Raw genomic sequence first — 17,500 nt, 5'->3', positions numbered from 1 at the left:
TTATCTTCTTTCTAGAAAGGTGTTAGTTTATTGTTAATCACCGTGACACCTCTACAGCGGAATGCAGAATGGACTGCTCAGGCATTTTTGTAGACCAGAGTTGGGCTTTTGCTCGTGTACTTTCTCAAAATCACACGTGACCTTGTGTCTAACCTCCTGGCAATGAGATGAATATTATCTTAAAATTATAATAAAGGTCAATCCACCGGTGACTTTATCGCTGTCCAGTTTTAGAAGTTCTCCTTCCCAGGCTTCAACTTTTCTTTGGGAAGTGGTTGGTTTATTTCTAATCATCTGATGCGACTCTACCGGAGAACGCCGATGGGGTTTATCAAGCGATTGTTATGTACGCCAGGATGCGTTTCTACGATTGCACTAGCTTTTGAAAACCATACTTTACCTTGTGTATAAACTTTCCGGCTAGAATAAGTAAATATATTCAAACACATCAATCTATCTTTTGGATGCGCAAAGAGCGTCATTCTGAAATTTTATTTAACTCCTGGCAAGAATGTAACATGGCGCAGACGCACGGTTGTAAATGCATGCAAAATGACATCATCGGAAAAGAAAAAAGGACTATAAAAAAGGGAGTAGCAGATCGATCACGGAAGAAACGTAGAGAATGTTCGCGATCACGTGTGGGGCGTGAAGGACGCCCGAGAAGACGATTATGTGAAGGACGTCAGAGCGGTAAAGAGAGGATGACGAAATAAAAACTGTTGCTAGGAAGAACAAGCAAATTGGAATTATTTCTTATTCTTCGTCTTGTGACTGAAACTGGTCACAACGTGTATTGGTTCCAAGGCAACATTACAAGGAGGTTACGCATAATAGTCAGGTGAGGCTAGGAAAAACCAGCACATTAGAAGAAGGACATTAAAAATTTATGGGCAGATTTATCAGCATTACCTTGTAAAAGGACCTCAAGCAATTAGAAATAAACTAACCCTTTCTCAAAGAGAGATGATAAAGCCTGGGAGGGTGGACCTTTTAGGACTCAACAGAACCATACTGCAACCCTACAGAAATAAGGCCATTGTCAAACTGGTATAAACCTTAACCATACTCAAGCTGTGTTGTTCTGCAATGGCAAATTTATTTCTCGGAATAAATGTACCAGAAACGGTTAACATTACAACGACGAAATATTGTTCAGAGCACCGTTTTCTGTTTTAACAAAAAACGATTCGAAATCTAGCGGCGAGTGATGATCTGTTCTGTTCCACAGTCTCTTTCGCACAGAAGATACGTTGCCAGTCTTTCGTTATTCTATAGTTATTCTCATGCTAGATACTCGAATGAGTTCTAATTTTGGGTTTTCTCTGAAAAACATTATTAGCAAAAACTCTTTAGCTATAGCTAGTATAAATAACTTTCTTTCATTCCTTTGTATACCTAGTGCTAAACGGAACTTTCATGGACAGAGTTTCTTTCCAAGAATTACCAGTCTGTGAAACACAATACCACGAGTCTGCTTCCCAACTGACAACAACAGGGTCGTTTTCAAATTCAACGTTAACAAATTCTTGTCGAGCTGTCCTTTTAAATAATCAAAGTTGGTGTTGTTTCACCGTCCTCCTGACAAACATATTCATCCTCAAGTGGTCTTTTGGCCTGGATAAACATTAATGATTCATTACTAAATAAAAAAAAGTGTTTGCCTAACTATATTGTAATCTAACTAGTTTATATGGCATTGGTTTAGTGCATTTTTGTGGGAGTGGACAAGCGACACTACAATATTGTGATGACAGCACGAAGTGATGATATTTATTTTTGTCTTTCGTTTTTTGTTTTAATTAAAATCAATATTGGTTTGTTGAGAGTGGACTGTAAGAGTTTGGCTATATTGTAATCACTCCAATAAAAATAACTCTCCTGACTTGAAAAAGCAGCAATACATCAACAATACGCCTCACACACGCACAAAAAGTAGAGAAAGAATACGAAAACAGGTATGCAAATATTTACACAGAGTTTCTTTTAAATAATTAATTATATTTAAACGTGTTTTGATTCGTTCATGAAAATCTGAAGAAAGGGGACGTGTTTGTAGAATACAGAAGACAGTTGATAAAAGATGGGAAAGAAAAAAAAAGGCGTTTAAAAATTGATATGAAGCAGCAAAAGAACATATAAGGAAAAAAGAGAAAACAGAAACACAAAGAACCAATGCAAGGAGAAAGTAGTTAAAATACCGCAAAAGAAGAAAAAGAAGCAAAAAAAAAAAAGCAAAAGGGTGACAATGAAAACGTAGATTAAGAACAAAAAGAGTGAAGAAGAAAACACAGGAAGAATAAAAAGACATACTGAATTAGAATAATAAAAAAAAAAGTAACAGAAAAATAAACAACGAAAAGAATAAAGAACAAAAAACGCCGATAAATAAGATATAATGTTTCTAAACGAGAAAACAAGAATGGATTTAAAGGTTAAGTCTCCAAACTGTCATACTAGAATCGTCCACAAAGACCCGTGGCATAACGGATAAAGTAAAGAGTCTATTCTATGTGAGTCTTTTCTAGAAGTTGAAGTTTCAATCCTCAGCGAGCGCAACAGTAAGAATACAACTGCGAATTACTTAAGGCTTCTATCCGGTCATGGCTCTCGGAACGAGAGCATACTACCCGTGTGAGTTAAATAAATGTTTCGTTTCAAATTCCATACAGATCAGCGACTTCGGCGAGATTCACCCAAATAATACAAATGTCGAAAAATAATATGGACAGGAAGCAACGTAAGAGTTGGGGGTTAGATTGGGAACAGTGTATATACATTGTGTTAAATTATGTTTACTAGCTACTAGTGATGGGACGATTCCAATATTTTTCCCGATTCCGATACAATTACCGATTCCGATTCTTTATAAATCTCTAATTATTTAACTATAAAATTGTTATTTCTCCCGATTTTCGTAAAAACACTTATTAAATATGCAGATATTTTCCTAAACGTTAAAATACACTTGTGAAAAGTGATCTATCGATTTTAGCTTTACTGGTATTTTAAAATCAATGAATATTTATAATTTTATTATTATTACGAGCAATGTAAGATTTTACTTTAAAAAAATCAAATGAAAAAAAGACAATTAAAAGAATCGTTTTGGATTCGGAAAATAGGCATCAATTTTTCCGATTCAGATACCGATTCCGATACCACCACATCTTCCGATTTTTCCGATTCCCGATTCTGATTCCGATTAATCGTCCCAACACTACTACCCACACCTATTAGATGTTGCTCAAGATACATTAACATCATTTTAGTTTTTAATTTTTATTTGTGTAAAATTTAAGCACGTCTTAGATTCTTCCAACGAAAATGAGTCACCCCCTTGATTTTAATTTTTAGATGACTATTTGAAGATTTTTCATATTAGCAGCCCTCTTAGTCGGACTGAGTAGTGTTTTAAATAAATGGCAGCCAAGCGCTTTATATTCTGATGCTATCAGATCAGACTGTCTGGAGAAACCGATTTCCTGACCTACAGTTAGTAAAACAATGATATTATTATTTTTCCTCCTTCTTGGCAAAACGCAATCATGTTCTGTAAAGCCAAAAAGCAAAAACAACAATTTCCCCTTCAAAACAATAATTTTCCCCTTCAAAACAATAAAATCTAACCAAATATATTTGAATATATAAAGAACTTGAATCATACTTGGATTCGGCATTAAGCAACCTGAAAAAAAGTTGATATGCCGTAAAATGAAACAACCAAACCAAAAATTGTTACATTAGCAATAAACACGGTAGAGCAATAACAGGTAGAAAATTGGCTAGTCTGAATCAAACTTTGCTTTGTCAAATTCTAAGTATAACTTTACAAGGTAGATGCGTTGATTGGCATATCGATAGATAAGTCCAATGCATGTGCATTCTCAGTTCAATATTAACAAAAGTTATTAATCGTTGACCTTGGGATCCACACACACACACACACACACACACACACACACACACACACACACTAAGCAATCCCAAAACTAAATCAGAAAATCTAAAAGAAATGAAAATAAAAGGAAAAGAACTGTAGTTCCTATTTACTTGCTTCCCCATGGGGACAGAGTTAGACACAAGGTCGGTTTTTAATGTGTAGAAAATCTAGCTCCCAAAAAACGGGCACTCTGGATAAGAACAAAACTAAAAATTGCCTCAGTCATAAAGGATTTCTTCTCCACTGAATGAGGACTGAAAAGGTAAAGTGTAATATCAGACCAGATACTACTGTATGTGGTTTTTATCATTTAAAAATTACAAATATTAGTAAAAAAAAACAAAAACAATTAGTCACAAGATCAAATAAAAAAGGGGTGCTGCAATCATCCTTGTCAATATACCTTTTACTTGTCTTACCCCAGGGGCTGTTCTACTTACTCTTCCTTAATCAAATCGATTATTTATCTTTTTAATATTTTATTTTTAATTTTTTTTATATATGAATATATTTATAACAAAAAAGTTTAATCGTTTTTATTTACATAAAATTAACAAAGGTCAAGGATGAATTCATTGGTGGGGAAGGTGCCAAAAATTCAATCCCACCTTCTCATTCAGTCTCGACGTCCACACCACTATACTGGCTACGGCCAGGATCGCGAGAAACAACAGCTACTACACTTTGTTCCTAGCCAAAGGGCTAAATACGAGTTAGTTTTGTTATTTAATCTTAAACGAAAAAATGTAGCGATAAAACTAGACAGTGGAGGTTGAGTCTACTTCCGGCAACTTTCTCCCATCTCCTATTTTATCATTTAGTTTTCACATTTCATAAGCGATGTTTCTGACAAAACGAGAAGAATTGCAATTTCCTGCATCGGCTTTTGTTTTAGAAGATCGTCTGTAAAGTTTCAATCCTATCATAATATTCATAATCACTGAACTATCAGTACATTATTACCATTATCGTTTATTATTGAGTGGCTTGTAGGCCTTAATAAGTATTACCTCATTAGTAAATAATAAAAAAAAACAATAACGAAATATGCAAGTCTTGAAGAAGAAGTGCGGTCTGATTGAATTTGCACCAGATTTCTTAAACATATTAGGCCACATTTTAAAATATAATTAAAATTATGTACGCGGTGTCTTCAATAAGCGTCCAGACTTTTTTGTACAGGAATTTTAAACTGTCGTAAACTCTTGAAAATTAAGTGACTGACCAATTTTTATGATTTCAGGTTCAAAGGAACAGCTACAGCAGGAATTGGAATACATTCTACTAAAGCCTGATTGATACAGCTGGTGAATTAAAAAAATGTAATCTGGATATGAGGACACTTAAAAAAAACGATATGCAATAAAATTCTGTTTTAAACTTGGAAAAAAAATGCTACAGAAACATATGGAATGCTTCAGACTGCTTTTGGACTATCTTGCATTATCGAGCATTAGTTTTTAAGTGGCATAAAAGATTCAAGAATGTCTGTGAAGGATGGTGAGAAGTGTGGGAGGGGTAATGAAGTCAGAACACCAGAGTTGGTTGGTCAAATAAAGAATTTCTTGTATAAGGACCGTCGTGTGTCTATAGAGATTTAAATGTCGATATAGAAATTATACACACAATTATTTGTGAGGAACTGAAGATGTGGAAGATTTGTGCGAATGTACCAGTTCAGAACTCCATTCTTGTCACAGACTATTTGACCAAGATAAGCACCAAAGCAACTCCCTACCCTCCCTTTAATCCAGACCTTGCTCCCTATGACTTTTAGTTATTCCTTAAGCTCAAGGAAAACCTTAAAGGCTGTCGTTATGAGACAATTGAGGAGATGAAAGAGGCTGTGACGAGGGTCATTGACACAAGAGAACTTCCATGGGATTTTCTAGAAGTCGCAATAGTAAAACATGTATTGCAGCCAAAGGAGATTACTTCGAAGGGGATTAGAGTTTTATGTGTGTACTATCAATAAAAGTGCTCACACGAAAAAAAAATATCTGGAAACTTATTGAAGGAACCGTATATTATTTTCATATTTATTAATCCTCCTTCTAAAATAAAAACAAAAAGTATTTCCTCTCTTCTTCCGTGTGCCTAATGTCAGACGAGATTTTAATGAACAGGAATTCTTTGCAAGGACTTCCGGTCTATAAAACACATTATAACTGGATTGGTTCCTTGCTGTTTACAACTTAGTTGTATTTAAATTCAATGTCAATAAATTCTTGTCATTGACTACCCCATAGACAATCGAAATTAATCACTGTTAGTACTTCCATAGTGTTCCTCGTATACCGACTGGCAATCATTTACGTTTCATTAATGTTTATCCACGGATGGCTATAGGCATTGGTAATTGTTGACTTCAGTATGCAAAATAAATAAATAAATAAACAAACATGCAACCGTCTGTCAGCATCCGCCTGTCTTAGGTGCCAGTGGAGTTCTGCGTCGCAGATTAGTTCGTTTCCCAATTGTAGCGGCAAATGTAACTGTACAGGCCTATCCTGATTCAGCGAGCTCCTCACTAAAATACACACTCGCAGTAAAAGATATTATTGCTCTGCATAGGTTATTATATCAACAAAAAGATGGTGATTACCAAAGTAAATAAGATCAATATTATCAAATCGATTTGAGCTTTTGTTTACAACTAAGTCCAGAGTAATGTCTAGCTAGAGTTAAATCTTAGAAAGTAAACTAAATACTGAATGATACAGATAGTAAGCACGAGACGTGAAATAGTACAGTTCGAAATTCCTTCAGCTCTATAGATGTTATAAAAAGTCAAACGAAGAAGGCTGGAGAGTATAAAGGCCGAAACGTAAATGTTATAGAATAGAATCAGTAATTCATCATTTCTGTTGACTCTCCAATCATATTCCTGAATCCGCTTTTGGGTTCTTCTGTTGTTTGTAGGGGAGAACAGATTTGTGTTTGTGGAGACATAAATAGAAAGTCCGTGGATGTCGACATGGCGATTTCCTTGGATAAATGCAAAACGTAAATGTATTTAACGACGCAGACATAAAAAAAAGACGAGGGAATAAAAGAAGTGTAATGGGAATGAGAAGAGAAGTGGAAATTAATGTAGCAGGTGAAGAAAGAGAGTTGGGTAGGAAAGAACGTATAGAAGAAGAAGAAGAAGAAGAAGAAGAAGAAGAAGAAGAAGAAGAAGAAGAAGAAGGAAAAGCGTATTTTATGTAATAGAAGAAGAGAAATAAAAAATAAAAAGAAAATTAAGTTTATTTTATGTAGAAGTAGAAAGAAGATAAGGGAAAAAGAAGAATGCTTGTTTACGTAGAAGCAGAAGAGGAGGGAGAAGAAAAAGTGTTAAGGTATGTTTCACTGCTCCTGATGAATGTTATCGAGACGGAGTATGTCAGTGTAGGGCTTGTCCAGGCATATATATGAGTCAGCAGACGCGTCAACAACAACCCTCCTTTTCCCAACCCCTGGTAGACATTGTTAACATCTTTTGCTGCAGACGACAGTATTTTAATGCGGGCAAAATAAAATTAAAAAACAAACCAACAAACAAACTGGCAGGTGAGAATAAAGAAGAGACATCAGTATAATATATCTTTTAAAATATCAACTACAAAGTAATAATACTAAACTAATAATTAAGCTGTCCACTTACTCCATTTCTGTACACGTCATATAAAAATGGAGATTTTCTGTTTGTCTGGTATGAAATTCCCCAAACTTGAAATATTATTTAAACTGATATTAAACAATATTATTCATTAGATTTAATCGTGCACGAATGCAATGTGTGGATTGCATTCGTGTAAAGATACAAGTGATAATATCAATCACTTTATGATGACCGGTTATCGATAACGTTCAATGGCAGAGGGATGGGTTGAGAGGGGAAAGTAGTAGTGTCATCTGTGTACTTGTATTACATAGGTTTAGAAGAAGAACGATGGGGGAGAAGAAGAACAACAATAGCAGCAACAGTAAGAAAAAAGAAGAAAAGGAAAAAAGAAGGATAAGTAGAACAACAAGTACAAAAAAGGAATAAAATAACTACGACAACCACAAAGAAAAAAAGAAGAAAAAGAAGGATAAAAATAAGAACAGAAAAGGAAAGGAAAACAATGACAACGACAAAGAGAAGAAAAAAGAACAACAAAAACACACAAAAAAGAAGAAGAATGACGATCAAAAAGAAAAGAACAAGGATAGCAAGAACAAAAGAGGGAAAAGAAGAATAAAAAGAAAGAAAAATAGAGAAGAAAGAAGAAGAATAACAACAAGATCAGGAAGAAGAGCAATACAAAGAAATGTGCTCAATAGAAAGAATAAGAAAAGAAAGAAGTGCACGTTTAAGGGTGAGTTAAAGAAAAAGAAAAAGAAGAAGAAGAAGAAGAAGAACAACAACAACAAGTGCATGTGTACGTGAAAGAAAAAGAAGAACGAGAACAAAAAAAAAGACTGCATTACATAGAAGAAAAAAATAAGTTCACGTTTACTAAGAAAAAGAGAAGAATAAAAAATAGAAGAAAAAGAAGAAAAAGAAGAAGAAGAACTAGGAGGATATAATAAATAGGGACATGACAACAGCATATTCTTTTCATTGTTTTTACTCTCGAGTATATATCCGACGCAGTTAGACACAATCAACCGAGAACCACATCACTCTACATAAAAACATAAGATATCAATGGAGAATCAAAACAAGGAAAAGAATATGCTGTTGTCATAGCCCTACTCATAAGGTATGTTTCATCGCTTCAAAGAGATCATGCCACTACAGAGCTTGAATAGGTGTTCGTTTAGGGTCAAACAATTTTCACAATTACAACGACTGGAATTTCCAAATGGTAACCCATCTAAGCAGTAACAACAATAAACTTTACTCGACTAGAACCAGTGTCTCAATGCACTGTAAGATGTAATAATACAACTAAACGCAAAAATCTACTTTCTAAAAATGCGAACCCATACGTGTATAATTATACTGAAAATTAGCCCGAAAGTGGCTTTGATGATGTGAGGTTAAGAAACGGGCGTGTTAACTCCTTGATAGTCGCCCTTCTAAGCTTTACCTTCTTTCTGAGAAGGGGTTGGTTAGTTGCGAATCGGGTTAGGGTTCCTAATGGCGAATGCCAACGGGCCTGCACAGGTATTTTTGTAGGCCACTGTGCGATTATCCTAATGCATTGCAATCTCTACCCCACATCTTATGGGGAGGAAGTAAATGTATACAAACAGTACTCTTAAAAAAGAAAACTTAAGATTCAGGCTAGCATTGTTGGTTTATACACGACTGTTTTTTTTACGATGTGCTAGTATATGTAATTATATGTGTTTAGTTTATGAGATGAATTGAAAACAATTAAGATAGAACAAAAAGCAATAATAATAATAATAATAATAATAATAATAATATACTGGCACTATACCAAATAAGTGAGGAGGGTCAAGAAAAATGGAAAGACCGAGGAGAGAAAGCACTAGCCAGACTTCCGTTGGATGAGTGCAAAGGCGACTGGGACTTTGGGGAGGCTTATTGCCACCCAAACTCCAGTCAAGACCAATGGTCGTTGCCAACGAGAAATCAATGGTAAGCGGCTGTTGCGATAACGCAAATTCTTTTGCAAAGGTTATCGAAAGAGGTGGTGAGTATTGAAAATCTGGGGAGACTCTTTGTTATTCAGACTCCAGAGAACAACACCAGTTGTTCTCAAAGAGAAATCTTTTTATTTTGGCCTGTGTGACTACTAGTGAGTAAATAATAATAATAATAATAATAATAATAATAATAATAATAAGAAGAAGAAGAAGAAGAAGAAGAAGAAGAAGAAGAAGAAGAAGAAGAAAGAGGTGCATATGAGGAAACTCAAATTGCTACTGAAATCTAGACTGAATGGTAGGAACCTGTTCTCAGCCATTAATTCATGGGCGGTTGATGTAATTCGATACAGTGCATCTTTTGTAGGATGGATACAGGAAGAAATGATGAAGCTGGAGAGACACACGGAAACTATCAGTCAGGAATAGAGCACTTCACCAAAATTCTAACGTGCTTAAGTGCATATCACAAGGAAGAAAGGAGAAAGAGGGCTGATTTTGATTGAAGAATGTGTCAGGGGACAGCTTAGAAGTGTCCACCACTACTTGGTTAATAGTCATGAAGTGTTACTTGCGGCAGTGGCGAAAGAGGAAGAGCTAGATAAAGATCCATTGGAAGATAAGCAGAAGTACAAGAAAAAAAACGAAGCAGAAAAGTTGACTGAGTTGGTAAGAATGAAACTTCGTGGTCAGTTTGAGCGAGATATTAAAACCCCAAAATATCAGGACACGTGGAAGTTTCTGTCAAAAGGTGACTTGAAAAGAGAAACAGAAAATCTTATATTTGCTGCTCATACACAGGCACAAAATACAAATGCATTAAATACAAATGCAATAAATAAAAGACATCTATGGGAAAGATTATTCTGATAAGTGCAGGTTGTGTGGTATATCTCTTGAAACAGTGTCACACATTGTTTGTGCGGGTTCTCTACTTATTAAAAAAGAATACAAACGTCACTATGACAAGGTTTGTACAAATCTGCACTGGAGTTTGTGCCAAGTAACAGACAAATGGTACCAACATCACCCAAAAGGGGTAGTGGAAAATGAAGACGTTAAGAATCTCTGGGATTTCATGATTCAGTGTGACTGAGAGATAACTCACAGGAAACCGGATATTGTAGTTGTGAACAAAAAGACTAATGAATGCCAAATTATTGATGTGGCTTGCGCAAACGACATCAATTTAATAGGCAAGAAAAAAAAACTACAGAATTATCAGAAACTGAGAGTGGAGATTGCTAGATTGTTGAATAAGAAAACTTCTATCATGACAATAATCATGAGTGCGCTTGGTTCGATTCTTGATGATTTTATGAAACAGCTGATCTCCTTGGGTATCATATAAAACATCACCGTACTCCAGAAGTCAGTTCTGCTTGGCCCGGCAAACATTTTATGCCAGGTGATTTCCATCTAATTATTTGACTATCCTCACTAGCTTTGGTGTAAGAGACCACTCTTCAGGAAAATCAAGCGGATTAAAACATCACAACACTGTAAAGGTAATGGAATAATAATAATAATAATAATAATAATAATAATAATAATAATAATAATAATAAATAAATAAATAAATAAATAAATAACAATAAAATAAATATTAATCGAGGTAGTTTTTCAAAAATACTTGTACATCCTGATGATGATAAGAAATTAATTCCGACGTTTAGGGCTCAATTCGGTAGCATTCGCGAGATGTGGTCAACCTTAAATCATTATTCCTCCCAGGTGCACTAGTAAGTAATGTTACCTTCCAATATTCGATCTTTAAATTCGATTGATTATGTCCTGGATATGCATCCAATGCATACATTGATACCGTCAGTAACTAATTATAGAATGTGTATATTAACTGTAATTTTGTTGATGAGATCAAAATATAAATGGTATGTATGTTAGGATTGAATTCTACTTCGGGTTTCATTCCACATGTCATCGGACAAACAAACATTCTAACCAGTCTATTAACATAGGATTTTTCTTTGGCCTTCGGGCCCAGATCACAGTGTAGTATCTGTTCTGATGGTGTACTTCACCTTTTCTGTCCTCGATCAGATTTAGACAATTTTTTTTATTTTTCTTCCTATTTTAGGGAGCTGGGTGTTTTCGCATATTAAAAACCGACCTTGTGTTTAACTCTGTCCTCGTGGGGAGGCAAGTAAATAGGAACATAGGGTTTAATGGGTTTTTTTTCCATTTTCAAAATCAGAAGAATATACAATGTTCTATATGTATAACGAATACTTTCGATTCGCTATACAACCATTTTCTGTTTACAAAATTAAAAAATTAAAAAATTCTAGGAAAAAGAAAATTTCAAAACAAGAACAACTGATGTATTATATTTATTACTCGTGTTTCATGAAAAAAAAAAAAAAGGAATCGACAAAAATTTAAATCTTAAAACTGAATAAGAATAATTATTAAACTGTTTCATCTAAGCTATCCTTTGTCTTATTTCTCAGACACTTATATCTATATATCTATAAAAGTGAAAATGTGTATGCAAGGACACTTCTCAACCTATAAACTAAACGACTTTTATCTACAAACTTAAAATTTGGTATATAGAGTATTCAGACATATAGAATACTTTTTCATCCGTTTACATTCGGAAAAACGTGCTGCTAAGGGAACAAAATTGAAAAATTGGTACGTGAGAGGCCACCGAATTTTTATCCGTTTTCAATTTTTTCACGGCTGCGCATGCGAGGTCATGAAATATGACATCTTCCTTAAATTAAGTATGAGTTGGTTTTGAAAGTCATGCCAAGCTGGTGTAATGGTTATTATACTTACCTCACTGTCTTTAGGTTTTAGTTTCGATTTCAGTTTGAGTATTTTTTTTTTACTTACAAGAAGTGATTAAAAAAAACACACTACTCGCATACACATGTATCAGTTTCTTCCATTTTTTAAAATTTTTTACTAATTTTTTTAAAGGAATTTAGCGTTATGTTTAATACCTACGATATTTCTGTTTAAAATCAGTAAGAAATCTGAATTAATTAAAATATAATATTTTGTGTATTTTACGAGCGGGCAACGCCGGGCATCGTGCTAGTATATATATATATATATATATATATATATATATATATATATATATATATATATATATATATATATATATATATATATATATATGTAAGAAAAATTAGTCGAAATCGGGAATTTGGACACTTTGGGGTATCGGAATCGGAAAAATCTGTGCCCATTTTCCGATGCCAAAAACGATTACTTTAATTATCTTTTTTATTTGACTTTTTTTAAACAAAATCTTCCACTGCTGGTAGTAATAATAAAATAATAACTATTTATTGATTTTAATATAACAGTACATTTAAGATTAATAGATCACCCCACCACAAGTGTGTGTTTACGTTTAGGAAAATATATGCACATTTAACATGTATTTTTCGGTGATCGGGAAAAATAACAACTTTATAGTTAAATATTGAGTGAAATCTGTAATTGTATTGGAATCGGAAATTTAGTACAGAATCAGGGAAAATACTGGAATCATCCCATCACTAATTATATATATATATATATATATATATATATATATATATATATATATATATATATATATAACTACTTCATTTACTCACACAAATTTAATATACGAAAGTATAGATTTACGCGTAAACTTTAAGTATTTACTTCAAAAGTGCTCAATACGTAGGTAGAGCTAGTTAGTAATTTATAAAATATATATGGCGATTAAGCTACACTCAATATTCTGCGTTTCATCCCCTGTAGGATTCGTCAGGCTTATGCGCCTGACGAATCCTACAGTGGATGAAATGCAGAATATTGAGTGTAGCTTAATCGCCATATATATTTTATAAATTACTAACTATATATATATATATGTATATATATATATAATGTAACAACTTAGAAATATACATAATAAGGTCATATTCACCATTGCGTGTGTAAGTTCCGGAATTTAACATTAACAAAGTTATAATGTACAATCGTTTCTGATAAAAATCTTTTTTTTTTTTAATTCACTTAGTCTCTTCATCCGAAAGAAATCATCGAACATTTCGGCGATAGACTACTCATATTGCAGAGTCCTCAACCCGCTATCCACATAAGCATACAAACACAAACACACGAGCATATACACACACACTAGCATATATATATATATATATATATATATATATATATATATATATATATAATTACAATTAAATTTACCAAAATGATCCAAGATGGCAAAACTAAAGTAAATATTAAAGAATTAATATTTATAAAGTAATCTCAACCAGATGTAAAAGCTCGATAAAACCAATTGCTATTTGTTTGCTCTTATTTTAACATGTTTTATAAGCTATTTGCTCTTTATATATATATATATATATATATATATATATATATATATATATACTTGTTTATTGTTATATAAACATGCTCACATCCCGCTGCTACAAATTGCCACTTGTTTCAATCAAACAACAGATATCATCAGGCAGCGACTTGACTATTCAAAAGTTCAATGAATAACCTCTGTTATTGAACTTTTGAATAGTCAAGTCGCTGCCTGATGATATCTGTTGTTTGATTGAAACAAGTGGCTATTTGTAGCAGCGGGATGTGAGCATGTTTATATAACAATAAACAAGTATTATCAGCTCTTTTTATTGAGCACTAACAACCTCGTTGAATTCATTAGTCCATTACTTTTGAATAATAAAAAAAACCCGAGTATATATATATATATATATATATATATATATATATATATATATATATATATATATATATATATATAAATTTGTTTTTTTTTTGTGTGTGTATTGATATTCATATCAAAAACCCTCTTTCCTATTAGTATTTATTTGCTTCCCCACCAAAGCAAAATGTGACACGATGTCGTTTTTATGTGGGGTTTAACCAGCTCCACGAAAAAAAAAAGGCAAAAGGGCCATTCTGGTTGGAACCAAAAATAATAATTGTCCCAGTATAGAGGGTTTCCCCTCCGTTGACAGGGACAAATTACCTTAAGTGCAGCGTCTACAGAACATTCATTTTAATTAATTCCCTATTAGTTTATTTGGTTTTCTTATGGGATGATCATCTTGAATTAACAATTACGCGTAATTATATTCATGGAGATATTCTACATAATTTATATTTGCATAATATTTAAACACAAAATTGTTTCCATATATATTTATGTATACGTATATATTTTTGTTTGATAACTTTTGCCTACCAAATTCCTCCTAGAGTTTTTGGTCTACAGACAGTAAACTTCATATATAAGGCATTTGAATCCATGCGAAACTTTATATTTGGGTTTTACTCGGGAAAAATCGGTGCAAAAGTGTGAAAATTAAAAAAAAGAAAATTTCCAGGTGAAGGTCGACGCCGGCATTACGAATGCATAATGTAGTAGCTATTGGTTCATGTTTTAATTTTTAGTCTTGCATGATAAATGTCTTCATAGCCCAGTCATTGACGACAGAGGCAAAAATAAACCGTGAGCTAAACGTTTTGGTTTCGATTCTCGCTGGTAGCGCACGAGTATTTTTTTAAAAGCTTTTTCAATCATTACTACGTATTGCGTCCAATCTATCTATATCTATATCTATATATCTATAAAAGTGAAAGTGCCTGTATATGTGTCTGTGTGTGTGTGTCTGCGTACATTTCCCTACGCAATAACTCAATTTTCAGTCTACAGACTCGAAATGTGATATACAGGGTATTGAGATTTGGGAAAATATTTGTAATCCGTTTTCGGCCAGAAATTTGGCTGTTAAGGGGTCAAATTTCAACGATTTGACCTTTGAGAACTCTACAAAATTCCAATTTTTGGTATAACACTTGAAATTTTAGATATAGATTCCTTGGACATTGATCTAACATAATAACTTGATTTGAGCACAAAACAATAAATGTTAAGGGGTCATAATAGGGGCCAAAGTTTAAAAAAATTGACCTCTGCGGTGTCTTCCAAATTACTCAGATAATTTCTGGTCTAAACATTTGAAATTTTACATAAAGGTTATTAAGTGATTGGGCAAGCTTTTTAATCGGTTTGGGTCGAAAATTTGAGCTACAAATATATAAATCTATGTATGTATGTTTGCATGTCTGCATAAAACTTTCGACAGAGGCGACGGATTTTCACGAAATCAGTATCGTTTTGAAGCTCGACTCTTCAGACAACAAATAGCGAAAAAATGGCTAAACATTAATTTCTTCACCCTCAACTGGGCACTTTTCTACAGAGGGAGGGAGTCGCTTTTTTCGCCGATAATTTCTAAAGTCATGCCCTCTTTTCGATTGTCTAACCTTAATTTAAACCTACGTCACTTCCGGTTTGACGGTGGTAGTAACAGCAAAGACGCCACGTTGTTTCTCCGTTCTTTTTCTCCTTCACGGTACGGGTTCGAGCTTGTCTTCCTACTAGCACTTTTTCTTTTTTTTTATGTTTTTTATCAACATACACCTCCCTCCAAACACCCGGGCAACGCCGGGCTGAAATGCTAGTTTATATATATATATATATATATATATATATATATATATATATATATATATATATATACGTATGAGTCATACGCATGAAGAACTGAGTATTTATGCCTACTTTTCTTACATGTCTCTTACTCAACCAGGAAACATCTCTGACCTAGAAATACTTTCACGGTTGACCCTCATTGAATAAGATAAAAAAATTCACATACAAAATATAAATTTACATAACACAAAATGGTAGATCTCAATCTTAATTATTCAACTCTCTCTCTCTCTCTCTCTCTCTCTCTCTCTCTCTCTCTCTCTATGTATCTATCTATCTATCTATTCAAGTTCGTTAATGTAAAATCCTTTTAAGTAGAGCATTTTGAGAGAAATGCGAAAAGTTTCTATTTAAAAAAAATGTTGCGAAATATTTCTTTTCATTTTATGGAAGATAGAACACTCTCCGAGACGTGCTATATTCGTTGATAAAAATAAGGCTTATTTATCTCACATTTAGATGTTGAATTTGAGTTAGACGCGGTTACAGGGCACAGATCCTTCGACCGCCGGTCCAGCTATAGCAACACTGCTGATTACTGGTTAGCATTTAACGTATGCATACGGAAATGAGTATTTTTATTGATAAAAATAGATATACATAGATGCATATAAGAAATATCCGCATCCTATGGAGCATCATATATGTATGAATATTTTCACAATTTGATGCAATTTTAAAATGGATAAAATTACGATTTTTTTTTACGAGTAAAACTCTCGAACTCTAAATAGTTTTGTATGTGCGTGCTCACGTATGTGTGGGATGGCTAAACTTTTTTTTTATCCATCTAACTAACCCATTCAATATGTCAATCTTTTAACACATACTCTCTCTCTCTCTCTCTCTCTCTCTCTCTCTCTCTCTCTCTCTCTCTCTCTCTGCATAAATATATGTGTGTGTGTAAAAATATGTTTTTTTGTTATATTTCACCCTTTATTTATACCAATTCTTTTATTAGTGAAGTTTGATGCATGTTAGCTTTAACTAAAGAGCATATACAAATCGATGACAAAACAACTATATTCCAAATTCCGAGATTTTATTCATCTTACCATCTCTTTCTTTCAGCATGTCAAAATACTAAAAGTTTTTACAGCACATATCTCTTAACGCAGAAACAATCGTTTTTTATTATGTTGATACTGAATTTTTTCCGCGTTGATCGATCAGAAAAATCGGATTTTTTTTACTTTAAAATAAAAATATAAATTTTTTTTGCATGATCATGAATTTTTAAGAATAGTTGCAAAGTGATGTATGTTATTGAAGCCATATTTTGAAGAGCTATTCAATCCTTATTTTATGTATTGATATACCGTTTCCATACTGTTTTAATCAACCCTTAAAATTTATTGTATGATAATGTATTTATTTTTATTTCAAAACAACTAATATTTATTGTCTAAATTATATTT

General features: G+C 33.3%; 1 protein-coding gene across 1 annotated transcript in view; it reads right to left on the bottom strand.

The window, feature by feature from the left end:
* LOC145268367 (uncharacterized) overlaps window positions 1-17,500 on the bottom strand; it is a 399,446-nt gene that overhangs the window by 128,980 nt on the left and 252,966 nt on the right. The gene's annotated exons all lie outside the window — the stretch shown is intronic.

This window comes from Euprymna scolopes, chromosome 43 (genome assembly GCF_053919585.1).
Source record: "Euprymna scolopes isolate OS-2025 chromosome 43, ASM5391958v1, whole genome shotgun sequence".
NCBI classification, from domain to species: domain Eukaryota; kingdom Metazoa; phylum Mollusca; class Cephalopoda; order Sepiida; family Sepiolidae; genus Euprymna; species Euprymna scolopes.
This window is presented reverse-complemented; position numbering and strand designations above follow the sequence as displayed.